Source organism: Uloborus diversus, chromosome 2 (assembly GCF_026930045.1).
Source record: "Uloborus diversus isolate 005 chromosome 2, Udiv.v.3.1, whole genome shotgun sequence".
Lineage (NCBI taxonomy): Eukaryota > Metazoa > Arthropoda > Arachnida > Araneae > Uloboridae > Uloborus > Uloborus diversus.
The window spans coordinates 80028749-80043237 of NC_072732.1; the positions used below are offsets into that span (position 1 = coordinate 80028749).

The 14489-nt window shown below is 33.1% G+C and overlaps 1 protein-coding gene across 2 annotated transcripts in view; it reads right to left on the minus strand.

Annotated features, from left to right (window-relative positions):
- LOC129217126 (E3 ubiquitin-protein ligase MARCHF8-like) overlaps nucleotides 1-14489 on the minus strand; it is an 83778-nt gene that overhangs the window by 52310 nt on the left and 16979 nt on the right. Inside the window, exon 1 of one of the 2 annotated variants that reach the window (XM_054851383.1) lies at nucleotides 8499-8761. The exons of the other annotated variant lie outside the window; for it this stretch is intronic. The gene's annotated coding sequence lies outside the window, so the exon portion shown is untranslated. Of the gene's footprint in view, nucleotides 1-8498; nucleotides 8762-14489 lie in introns of those variants that run through there. 2 annotated transcript variants of the gene reach the window in all.

Consider the following 14489-nt stretch of genomic DNA (forward strand, 5'->3'; position numbering starts at 1 on the left):
CCGGAATGTCAGTCGGTCTTGACCTTCAGACGGGACTTCTAAACGAGCAGAAATTATGAGGAAATGATTATGACGAAATTAAAACTGGGTAAATGGGGGTAGGGGAGAATTCCTGTGGGATGAAAACCTTGATTTTTTTTTTCAAAGGAGTTGGGTTGCTGAAGAGAGCACTGATTTGTTTTTTTTTTTTTTTTTTTTTTTTCAACTTTCTGGCAACTTTCACAACATCATTAACTCTCTTAAGAGTAATATTTTTTTAAAGAATTCATTGATGTTAAAAATTAAGGAAAATTAAAAAAAAGAAAAACTTTCGATTAATTTTCGAGGTTTAATTTCTGTTGGATATTTTGCTTAGTGTTATTTTCAATGAATGTTTGAAGTGTTTCAATATAAAATGGCTTATGAAAATGTATTGAGTATAATTGAGTTCCTCAGGCCAATTTATATATTATTTTTTTATATGTCCATGGTTACAAAAGCACCTGTCCGCGGGCTGAACGGGGTGTTGTACCCACAGACAATAAAGATGGTTTTTAGGAAAAAATTTTTGAAGTTGAAAGCTTTAAGATTTTTACCTGATAAAAATTGCAAAATTAGATAAGTTGTAGATTCTGCCAGAAAATTTTACCGATCAATTATCCATTCCCAGAGACCAGCAAAAATTGAAAAGTAAATTTTTTCCGTGGGTACAGCAGCTTCCCCTACACTAATAAACGGAAAATCGCAATTTTTGGACTTACGTCAGTCTGGCTCTGAGGTACAGCATAAATATTGCACTATTCAGAAAAGAAAATCACTCTTCACGTTTTTAATGAATGGTGTCACTGTGCTTGAATCAGGAATAAAAATAACACAATACATTGTTTTTACAATAATATCTAAATAAACTTTAGAGGTGAATTTCATGTAAATATTTTAGGATACGAAAACGTTACGTTTGTCACAGCATGATAGAACTTTAGTTTCAAGAACCAATTTATATGATTTATACTGCGTTTTCTTGCATGAAGTATTACCCAGAAGTTTTATTTTGTCAGAAAATTTAGCAAAACTACAACTAAATGATTATTAAGCGTTTAAAACTCTGGTTATGCACCGAAACAGAGTCTGAATGTTACGTTTGTCACGATGGAATGACCCCTTTGCAGAAATCAAGGCAAAAAAGAACAGCACAGAATGTTAGGTTTTGACAGAAGAAATTACTCATATGACTAAAAAAGTACACAGAAGACTATATTTTCTGTGAGTAAGTGGAATCATCTAAGATAAAACACAAGTAGTGGCCAGAGCTTCAGAAGTGACCATGTCAAGGTCTAAAACACACTAGTAGTAATACCAGTGAAGTATATTTTTAAACTGTGAGTCAACAGTATTACTTACCTCTTTTGAAATTCAATGAGAGAATTATAGCCCAACTCTTCCTTAATCGTCCCATTTTCTAAAAATGCCAGAATTTCAATTTGTTCAATTTTTTATCCATTTTTTTCCAAACATCAAAATTGATCCATTAGCGGCCACTCCAAAATCTGAAAATTTCAGTAGTATCACCTAACATTCTCCCATCCCAAGAATTTACATTACTTACTTGAAATTCAAATACCTGATGAATAAAATTGATTCACTGGATAATTGCATTAAGTACCAAGAAATAAAAATCATATTATTATTGTTTGTTTCTTTCTTTACAGTATATAAGTAAACTTGAAGTGGCCACTACATTGAAGCACCGTCCACAACTGGTGTTTTACCTTATGTGGTAACTAAGTGCTTCTGCGGTTTGTTGGGTTTCTGTACAATATGAAGAGAAAAAAACTGATAAAATATATTGGTCTATTGACTATCGGATAAATTTTTGATCAGGCACATTTATAACCAGTAAAATTGCCTAAAAAAAAATCTAACGTTGGAAAATATCACACCATTTAAGACAACATTGATGAAATTGAGGTCCAATTTTATTAATCTTCTTAATGAACCAGCTTTTGACCATATCAAGGGCATAATGAATTCGTAGTTTAAGTAAATAAAGTCAATTTCTTTCAAGGAACTAGATGTGTGGAGAGTTTTTTAATATTATGGTCATTTATAATTGTTTTACATCTTTTTTAACTATGACCTTATCATCCAATGTTAAAGTGGTCATAAATAAGTATCCTCATATATATGATAGCGAATTCACTGACGAAGTAATGCTCTGACGTCATCCAGAATGAAATTTGCACCACAGCATGATAATTTGATAATATTATTTAGTAATGTTTGACATGCAGGGAAATGCTTTATTTTGACAAGGCTGAACTGGATCCGGTCACTTAACTGTTTTACTAGTAAGACTCATTTTAGAAGAATGAAGAAACTAAAAAGTGGTCAACAATGAGCGCTATCTACTGGAGTTCAGCGCTAATCCACTAGAGTTAGGGTTAAAATTTCAACTATCAAAATATTATTAAACAGGCAATTGCTTCGATCAAATGAAAAGCACTTTTCACCCGTCATACCTTGACGGGCGATTTTCTAGTAAAAAAATGCCAATCTTTTTAAATCAATTCATTTCTTCGTAAAATTCAATGGAATATGTTCTTGATATAAAACAACAACAAAAAACATTTGAAGTGTTTAAAACATTTCTTTTATTTACTATCAACCTAAGTTGAAAAACCTGGATTTTAAGACCACTTAACCCCACCAGACATTACTCTCTTTTTTTTTTAATATAAAGGTGGATTTAAGTATTGTTTTTTTCCGTCATAAATATGCATGGACAGACTTTATTTAATTAGAAATAAAAATACACTTCGGAACCTCCAGTGTTCATGACCTACTTAGGACGAATGAAAGTCTCGTAAAGCATAGCATTACTTTCATTGAAGTATTCTCTCTTTTTTGTTCTCCTCAATTATACAGATGCCAGGCGCAACCAGTTCTTAAAAGAATAAATAAATAGTCCTTAATCCATTTTGCAATTCATAAGGGAAAAAAATACTGCAATTAGTTTAAATTTTTTTTTCCATTCTACAACTTATCGAAAAATAGTTGCAGACCAATTACATTCGAACTGGGTAAAATAATGACTGCACTTCGGAATTAAGGGTAAAATTTAATTTAAAATAATGCTGAATTGGAACAATATTTTAAAAATTGCTTCTTATTTTTAGTGAATACGCTGAAAAACACACATACACAGACATAACAACAACAACAACATTTTCTCATCTGGGTATGAAATTGAATCAATTTTCTTTCATCCATTTCTAGTGGTTTTAAAATTATTGAAAGGTTAATCTTGTGTACTAGTTGAGCGAAAAATATTGGGTAATTATTGCTAAAAATGGTAAGTTTTTCTTTTAAAGATTTTAACCCTACAACATGAAGCATTTACTGAATTAGAAGGTTTAGAACTAATTTACATTATAGAAACCCGAACTGATTTTTTAAGCTGTATTTTAGACTTTTTTACAAATCGTATCAAACTATGCGTACAAAATCAGGGCTGTGGAGTCGAAAGGAAAATGGCCGAGACTCCGACTCCTGGATTTTGAAACGTCCGACTCCGGCTTTTTTATTTAATTATCTTAGTTTATTTTTTCAACCTCTCCCCCTTCCCCCCATGGGAAGGAGAAAAAAACCTCTAAACAGAGATTGAAATATTAATTCCTTTTCCTGAAAATTTAGCATTGTATTTTATTATAAACTAAAGATGCACACACGTTAGAAATTCAATTTGAAAATCAAATGTTAAAACAGAGATTTCTTAAAAATCCCATTTTCCAAAAAACAGAAAAGAATTAATTTACTCCCCTTTAATGTTTAACAAATAGATATTGATTAAATCGTGTACTTTCAATTTTCGAAAGCTGCGACTTGAGGGAAAAAAATCTTGCCACTAAGTCAAAAAACTTTTCTTGATAGGAGGCGGTCTGCTTCGGAGACACCCATCTGGTGGATGACACCTCAAGTTAATTTCAGAGTTTATAAAAATATAAATACTTTATTTCTGAAAAATTTCCCTAATTAATCTTAAATTATATTTCGTCTATAAAAGTTCAACGAAAATAGGGCACTATATTGCGGGGAGAGACCGGGTACATCTACGTCTGGGACAAACACTTATTTGAATTTCTCGAATACCCTTAGAAGTTTCTTCCCGAGCTACGGGCCCCGATTTGCGCCCGCAGGATACATTCCTTTTACTATTTTAAAACTGAGATCGAAATAACAAGAATGTTATTATTATTACTTTTTTTTTGAAAGTGATTTAGAAAATGTTAGGCAACAAATCTGTTTGTTGACAGTTGCTATTAGTTAAAGAAACTTAAAAAACAAGCAAACCAGGGGACGGCGTATGTAGTTGTTACAGAAAATTCGCTAAACAATCAAGTGAAGTGGTTGCCAACGACAATTATTTTCTTATTAGTAGGCCTTTATGCATGTAATCGAACCAACTGGTAGTCAGTTTTTAAAAAAATGCTAGAAGAGTCAGTGAAAATTAAAAGCCCGGAATCGGAGTCGGCATGTTTACTAATGACTCCGACTCTTTTACCTTAAAATCAGTCCGACTCCGACTCTACAGCCCTGTACAAAATGTCATGTTTTTCTCCATAAAATGTCCTTTTTATGAAGAAAATCAAAAACTTACTGCAACATAAATTCATCTAAGTTTCATACTTTTTTTTTATAGCGAACGACCTAAGTTACAACTTATTTTTTGACCAACTGAACACTAAAAAGATAAAGCTATGCATTTGTATGAGTTATTCACGTTTATTACATAAGTCTCCACTATATTTTTTGTACAAAATGTTAAAAATAGGCCGGATAAAAGCCGGAACACGCTTTTATCCAAGTCTTTGATGGTGATGCTGATCATAAGAGATCTTCAAGGTTCAGATAAAGAGTAAACGAAACTGTAAAGATTTTTTTTTGTCCCCCGATTTTGCATAATAAGAGACTTTTCTTTTACTATCATTCCATAATAATTAATGGTTCATTACATATGCGTTGTTCAAATTAAATAAAAATAATGTTTTAAGTTTTTTACCGTGACTTTATTCTAAAAAATTTTTTAGCAGCTGCAATTTTCCCCTGCGTATTGGGTGGGTTAGTCATGATATAGCACTTCAATCTACATTAATATACTAGGACTGAATATGGAAAAGAACCCTAGTTATATAGGGGCTTCCCTTGTACCCAGTTCACATTTATTAATGTCCAAGTTACGGAAACCTGTCTTCAGCCAGTGTCACCTATAATCAGATTTTGGGAGAGTGTTTCCAAAACGGGAAAAATAATTCTTGTCTTTAACAAGGATTAATTACAAAGAAAAATTTATTTTCTAAGCCTGAAATGGAATATGGCAGAGAAAGAAGAGACATATGCTACTTTAACCTTAAGAATATTTAATAATTAATAAAAGCAATTTATAAAAGAAGCAAAACAAAACATTCAAATAATATTCTTGAAAGCCCAGTTGCTTTTTTTTTTCCTTTTTCTCAATGATAAATTTTTACCTAAAATACAAAGCGTGGAAATGCTCTTGAGTACATTTTTGATACTTTTTTCCGATTTTGAATGCATGGAATTTGCGCGTTGATCCGTTAAAGATAACTCTCTGCAATTACATAAAATTCCTTAAAACGAAACATGACTCATTTCCATGTTAACTTTCTTTTAAGAAATGCGTCATGTTTTATTTACGTACTAGTTGTACCCGCACGGCTTTGCCCGTAGTTGAAAATTAAAAGGTCATTCGGTTCGTCTGTATATTTACAAATAATGGATGACGAATTTCTCGCCGATCGGCTATGTTCATTCGCTCTTCCCATGTTACGGTTCCACGTCATGATAATTTCGCAATTTACTTGTCCATCTTATGATAATTTTGCTCTGGAAAGCGTTCGTAAAATTGAAATAGAAAAAGAACAAAATCGAACTTTTGAAAAATCGCTTCGAGGTGCACACCCCCGTGCTACAAACTAACTTTGTGCCAAATTTCATGAAAATCGGTCGAACGGTATGGGCGCTATGCGCGTCACAGACATCCAGATATCCAGACAGAGAGACTTAGAGCTTTATTATTAGTAAAGATATTGTATTATTCCTTGGGAATTTTATTGTATAGTGGTTAATTTCAGGATAAGAACCGAAATCAAATATGCTTACTCTATACATCAATCATAAACATGGATATTTTTGTTTCAAATAATGCGTAGCATGCTATTGATTTTTCAATGCCTTAACACAGTGGTCTTCTTTATCTTTTATCTTCTTTACTAATAATAAAGCTGAAAGTCTCTATGTCCGGAGGATGTCTGTATGTCTGGATGTCTGTAGGATGTCTAGGATGTCTGTGACGCGCATAGCGCCTAAACCGTTCGGCCGATTTTTATGAAATTTGGCACAAAGTTAGTATGTAGCATGGGGGTGTGCACCTCGAAGCGATTTTTCGAAAATTCGATGTGGTTCTTCTTTTTTTATTCCAATTTTAAGAAAAAAACTATCATAAGATGGACGAGTAAATTACGAAATTATCATAACGTGAAACCGTAACATGGGCACAAGCCAATTGGCGAGATACGAAATTATCATAACGTGGAACCGTAGCATGGGTACAAGCCAACTGGAGAGAAAATTCACTATACATTATTTGTAAATATACAGGCGAACCAAAAGACCTTTTGATTTTTCTATTACGGGCAAAGCCGTGCGGGTATCACTAGTCAAAGAATATTAACGCTACGCAATATGTCTCTGAGAGATCCGAGAATTAAAAGAAAAATTTGAAGTAAAATAAGTAGATTAGCCAAATAAGAAATAAGTAATATTTTATGATGTGAGTGTTAAAATAATGCAAAGAAAGAAGTGTACATAACTAAATAAAAATAATTAATTAATGATAAATGAATACATAATAATAATCATAGAAGTGGACTAATGTTTCCAATGGCATATAGAGATTTAATGATGCTATCGCAGCAGGCAATGAAATCGTTTAAAACGTCATGACGTATAAAAATCGAGCGGAATTTCTTAATCGTCGCTTCAAACAGTTTGCAAGTGTTGAATTTTCAAATTTGATTTTGATACAATATTGCTCTTGATTCATGAACCCACGGTTTTTAGTACGAAACATTTCTGAAACTGTTTGGGCGTCAATAAAAAGCATAGAATCGGCCAGGAATAAGGCATCAGATAGGACATAAAACGTTATAAATTAACTTCACAAGCAATGAAAAGAAGTAGTATTTTAATTGATCACTTCTAAAAATAATCAATAAACCGAAGAGACTACGAAAATCGTTTACATTTTATTCACACAGTGCTTTAACAAATTGTGGACGGATACTATTGTCGACTATTTGAAGGGGGGGGGGAGGCTCCAGGATCCCCATGACCCTCCCCTTGTATCCGCCACTGGACTTGATTTCGACTGTTTGTGGATTAAAAAATATCATAAGTCTTTTCCCAGTTACAAAAACGAACTGCAAGGGAAGATAACAAGGAGCATGATGAGTTAATAATATTCCACACAAAAGAGCAGCACTTTTTTTTTTAAATTATCATTAAATGAAATATTTTAACATAGTATTTATCTGCAGTAAATATTATTTTTAGATGTTTCATTCGAGAGATGGAATACGAGTTTTAGACGAGTTTTTTTTAGTTAAAAAGGTTTCGACATTACCTTTCCAGATTTGCTCAAAGCACATCCCCCTCTCTCAAGAGTAAGATCGCGCGGTATTCAGCGCACCCCCTTCAAATACTGCCTGGGCAGGTAAACAGCAGTATCTGCAGAAATGAGTTTTCGAGGCATTTGAAGAAACGTGATTTGGATTCAATACTAACAATAGGGAAATGCTGGAAATAAAAGTTTTTTTCACGCTTCTTTTTCAGTGGAAACCAAATATGCAAACTTGTACAATAGGTGCCAAAAATGAAAAAAAAAAAGAGAGAGACTCCTTCCCCCCCCGCCCCCCCCCCCACTGTAAAAGTTGAGAACCTCTGACTTTAAAGTATTTTTTATCTTTATTTTACTTGTAAAAAAGGGTAATAAAAGGTTAAAATAACGCGAATTTGTAGTAATTTACTAATTTTACAAGTGGAATTTCTAATCCGTGTGAGATATTTTTTATTCATGTACTCTGGAACAGATTGCAAATGGTATTGAAATAAAAATATTAAAAAACAAACCATCAATGCATTTTCTTGCTTGTTTAGAAATATATGCGGGGGAGGAGCAAAATCTTAACGCCATCCCTGGAAACATCAAAAATGAAATTTCATGGTAGATTTTATTTCAAGAGATCAGCAATTAAAAAGATGCAAAAAGTCTATGGTTTATTTATTTATTTTTTTTTCAGTTTGAAATGGCATAAAAGAGTTTACTTTGGAAATAAACAATTAATTTAATAAGAAAGAGAGATTTAAAAAAAAATCTAAACGATATTTAATATGATGATAAAAGATCAAACACTAGTTTTTATTGTACTGAACATTCTTACCTGAGTTGCCGTAGCATGGATTCAAATAGACGAGCCTCCCACTTTAATGAATTAAAAATATCATTTCAAATTTCTTCTACTAATCAATACTACAGCAGATGCTTAAGCCTTGATCCAAGGTCTATCCAACGTTCCATTTAAAACATACGTCCGAATCACATTCGCGTACCGGGTTTTCGCCTTCTGCGTACTTCAAACTCGATTTTCAAAAATGTGGGGAAAGTGAAACTGAAATTTCATTGAGCCAAAGAAATGTTTTTTTCCGCTTGAACTTTCCCAGCGCTGCGAGAATTTTCTTAAAGGTAGCAAGACCGCCTCTCTGTTGCTAACAGAAGTTGCGGCAAAACGACAACAAATACCAGCGCCCTCTCTTGGCAGGAAGTAGAAAATCGTGTAATTCTTACGTGGTGGCCTCACGCAAAGGAAATATGTCAGATTTGCAGTTATTTACTTTTCATAACCCTGCTTATTTAATGTGAGTAGTTTCAACATTTTAGAAAGGAGGTTTTATTGAGCTGTTTTTAATGATGTTGTTTACTGGTAGTTACATTTTTAGAAAAATGCTTGGAATTTAAAGAAGGAATAAAATTGTACTCAAGCAAATTCGTTTATACCATATAAATTGAACAATTTAAGATACAAAATTAATATTTTCGATGAAAAAACATTAAAAATTACAAACCCATTTTCACTCTTTATTTATTTATTTATTCGTTTTACATGCATAGATAAATTAACAGTATTTCTACAATGCTTAAACCAAAACGCATATTATCCAATGGATGCGTGCTTTTTTCATTAACTTAATGCAAGGACAGCAGTTCTTTGCTTCCTTTTTGACGCAGGTTAAAGTCTTTGATAGAGTTTCGTCAAACTAAAGGAGTAAGTGGGTCCCCCCATAACAGTGTGGATTTTAAAATCAAAAGCAACTCTGATGAAATACTTGTATTAGAGAAATATAAGACATCTATGATGACCTAGTAGGCATTGATAGTTCAGCTGCAAAAACTGCTAAAGCTGGGGATTAAGAATTTTTGGAACTTGCATCAAAGAAAACCATAAAGTATTATGTAGGTCTAAGGTTGGAATTTGATTATACAAATTAAAAAAAAAAAAAAAAGGTGGAATTTGCGAGAACGAATAGAAATACACTGCTTGACAATTGCTAAGGGATAAGTGATTTACGCAAATTTTTGCCTCGGACAGCTGACCAACGGAAATAAATTCAAGATCAGATGGCACGGTAGATCAAGGCTCGTTATCTGCATAAGAAACAGTGCACACAAACTCAAGATTCGTACGAAAATTCACGCTGTTTGGCGTTTAACAAAAATAGTGATGGATGCTGAAAATTTTTCCTCTCTGAGATTCTGTTTGGTTCTTGAAATATTTAAGAGTAAAATGTCAGCAAGACATCATTTGATAACCTACGATCGTGGACGAGCAGTTGGACGACTGGAAGCAGGTCAAAGTGTCACCACTGTAGCTGCTGAAATGGGTGTAACAAAAAGTGTCATCTCGCGATTAAAGAAGGCCGCTGAAGGTGGAAATGCTTTGCAAAAGCATGCCGGGGGTCGTGGTAGAAACACCACACCTTCAGAGGATCGCTATGTAGCCCTAGTGGCAAAAAGAACAGAAAATTCACTCCTGGAAGGATAGCTGCAAATTTTAGAACCGCTACCGGTGCGCATGTTTCTGTAAAAACTCGTGGCGACTAAAAAATGTTGGATTGTATGCACGGAAGCCCATATGTTGCATCCCACTTCAACCACGCCATCGTCGAGAGAGATTACGCTGCTGTAAGGAACATGTTCATTGGGATCGTCAAAATTGCTCTAGAGTGATGCTCTCTGACGAATCTCGTTTCAGTGTGACAAGTGATTCTGGTCACCAGCTACTGTGGAGAGATCGTGGAACACGTTATGCACAAAAATTTGTTTGTGAACGTGATCGGTACTGCGCAGGCGTGATGGTGCGGGCAGGCATCATGCACAATGTCGGAACAGCGCTTCACATATTTGAACAAGGAAGCGTTACATCGCAAAGGTATTGCAGAGAAGTTATACTGGATTATGTTCGTCTTTTTAGGGGGGCTGTAGGTTCAGACTTTTTCTTTAGGGACGGCAATGCACTGCCACACAGGAGCATTAAAGTATCAAACGCACTGCAAAGTGAAAACATTCTCCGTATGTAGTGGCCAAGAACATTTTGTCGAGCAAATTATCACAACGTAGAAGATTAAATTACGAAATTATCATAACGTGGAACCGTAAAATCGGCGAGCAAATGAACATAGTCAATTGGCGAGATATTCATCATCCGTTATTTGTAAATATACAGGCGAACCAAATGACCTTTTAATTTTCTACTACGGGCAAAGTCGTGCGGGTACCACACTAGTTCTTTATATAAGGAAGTAAAATGTGCTCCTCTCTTTGTCTTGCGAACAGTGCAAATTTTCAATCTGAATGAATTTTCCGGATAATCAGAGTTTTCAGTAATCCGAGATAAGGTCAGCCCCAGTTACCTCGGATTTTCGAGGCTACTGTACTTGTGTTGACCACATATGGTAATGTAGGCGCGGGGGGGGGGGGACCGTAGTCTAACATTAGAGTTCAAAGGGAGACGCAGAGCCAAAAAGTAGATTGTTTAACTTACGATATAAATAAGGTTTTCCCCCTTCCCCATTAATGAGGATTTCCCAAAGTATTTTATTTTCTTACAAAATTTGTACTAAAAGTATTTGAAAAATTTAAAAAGCAAATGAGTTTTTATCAGGCTTAAGCGCGTTATCGGCGCTGAAATAAATTATTTCGCTGTTGCGAGAATCTCAGAGTTTTACATTCACGTTTTGAATGTTTAGAAAAATAAATATAAATAAATTGTCTGAACAAATATATTATCTTCTTTTACCGCGCTAACTTCTTTTGACGTCTCTAACACTTGTAGCTTTATTTAGCCTTTAGGAGATATCTGTTTCAAGATTGTCATTGAATTTCCTATCTATTGTGCTCCCACCTTTTCAACAATAATACTAGATATTTAGAAATTCATCGGTTTCGTAAACGAATGGAATGATTTCCAAATTTTTGAATGAGGGAGATTTCCAGTTTTTTTTTTTAATCGTAAATATTAATTTGTAAAATAAATAAAAACGTTAAATAGTTTCGGTACACAGTAAAAAACTCTTATCGCTCGTTTTCAGATATTGAATAATATAAAATTTTCTGAGGACATTGTAAATGATATAAAGTTAAAATTTTAAAATTTATTTTAAGATTCGAAAAATAACTTTTTGGGGCTGGCCTTGCATGTAAAATCTTTCTATCGGGAAAAAACTTGCAAATTTCATTTTTATGTCGTTCCTACTGCTTGTGAAAGCAGTGTTTTTTCATCATATCAACTTTTTTTTTTTTAATTTCTGCAGTTCAAGTTCTTTTTCTACGATCGTTTCTTTATTCTGACAGTTACTTTCAAATTTATTACTTACGAACTTGAATACAGCTTCAGAACAGTACGCAACAAAGTCAAGATGGAAAAACATTTTGATTAAACTTTCAATGGAGCAGGAAATTTAGTTAATTAAGCTCCGATAATTTTTTAAATATTATTTCCTGAAGATTTGCTGGTCACAAACATGGGAACTTTGGGTTTTTTTTTTTTTTTGAAAAATAAAGTGATATTTTAGTGAATTCGCCTATGTTTAATGGGTATAATATTATAACTATGACTAATAATCGTAAAAACTGGGCAAAAATGATCGATTTTTTTTTCCTGACAGAAAATGAACGTATGAATACAGTGTAAGTTATTTTTCTCAATTTCAGCTGGGGTGGAGGGCTTGGGATCGGGAGGAATTTGCAAGTGTGGCATTGGTTCTAGAGCTTGAATAAGTTGCCTTGAAATTTAAGGAATTAGCCAAAGATGTAAAACATTTCAATTTTTGTACGGTCAAGGAAGTTATTTCATTGGACAGGTCATATTCTAAGTGGGTAGGACTTGGTTTTACTTTTTTCAGCCGCCTTTGGTCAGGGACTGCTGAGCACAAAAGTTGTATCTGCACGTTTTATAAAAATTGAGTTACGGTCACCAGGTGGTTCTTTGTCGCACATTTCACCTAAATACAACGTTTTATGGTCATTTATCAATAATAAATATTTTTTTAAAAAAAATCTAAAAAAAAAAATTGCATTGCATCAAATACATACAGGCATAAAACTTTAAATGGCAATTTCTCGTTTTGAACTCGGCTGCAGATACGTCTTTTGCGCTTAGCATGGCAGTATAGTTAAACTGGAAAGAGTAGGGTTGCAATGAAGAACGCAAAGTTTGTAATTTTTTCTGTTTCGCCAATTAAATGCAGTTTTTGCTGCAACTTAAGCATTTCTGTCCCGAAGTATCACATAACGAAAATACGTATGTTATGAAAATATCTCTTCTTAATGCAATATATATATATATATATATATATATATATATATATATATATATATATATATATATATATATATATATATATATATATATATATATATATATATATATATATATATATATATATATATATATATATATATATATATATATATATATATATATATATATATATATATATATATATATATATATATATATATATATATATATATATATATATATATATATATATATATATATATATATATATATATATATATATATATATATATATATACATAAATCTGCAAATGACGATGGGCCCTTTTCATTTGAATGCTGGCAAGTTGCATTCAAAAGATGTTTTCGAAATCCGAATTGCGATAGCATTTTTGTACGTAAGTAGTGCGATAGCACGTTGTTCTTCATCGGATAGTTTTCGCCGAGGCATGGTTCAACTATAAGGTATAAACCAACCTAAGGTAAGGAGGAAGTCGGGAAGGTATAAACCAACTCCCTAATTTCGTACATAAATTTGACTCCATTATATTATAAAAATCAATTAAACTTTATTAACATCACACATATCGTTGTTACACCTCAAGAAATCGTTGCTCAATTAAATGAAAAGTCTAACGATCACGATCTCGTGCGTCTTTTACTTTTCAACAATGAGGTGTTTTCATTCGGAAGTTTTTGTAAAATGAAATAAATAAATACATTTAAAAATTGAAATACATTATAAATATAGATGAGATGTTGCCTTATATATTACTAGAGACGATCGTTACGTGGGAACATTGGAAAAGGAACCGGAACGTCAATAGCGTTTAATTGAGGATAATAAGCAATTCGGATTGCTCAAAAAAAAAAAAAAAAAAAAAGGAAGAAGAAAAGAGAGAAAAAAAAAAGAAGGAGAAATTAGCTGTCAGAAGACTAAAATAGCCGAATAAAGAAAATTGTACTACTATTCTCTCAAAAGACGGTTAACACTATTTAATTTAAAGACATCAACTGTTCTATTACACTGGTTTCAAGGTTACCATTTCAGCTGTATATACATTTGATTCCGAACTTGCATAGAAAGGTATCCGGTTTTTGCCATGTTTTATTTTATTTACTCAAGAATCTTATTCGACATGAGACCTTAATGAAGAGAAACATGTAAGAACTTTTTTGGCAAAAGAAAGAAAGGAAAAAAAAAACACTGCCCTCTAGAATGTAATTGCTAATTGCGCTGTGCGCAGTGACAATTGGTGAATCAAAATGCTAAAATAATGCAACAAACGATGCTCCCGTGGATGGTAAATTACTTTTCAATGTTACACAGTCTTTGGGTATAATCAATTCAAAATACGCTTGGTAACAACGAAAATGTTTTCGAAACTTCATCTTTTTATTCTATGAACCCCCCCCCCCTCAAAGTAATGGCGCATCCCCTTAAATACTACACCACCCACTATCGAGAATTCCGCAAAAAAGAGAAAAAGAGCTAAAAACATTAATGATGCAATCTGAGCCATGGTCATCTCCCTGCATGGCACTCCTGCTTACAGTGTTGAACAAATGTAGATT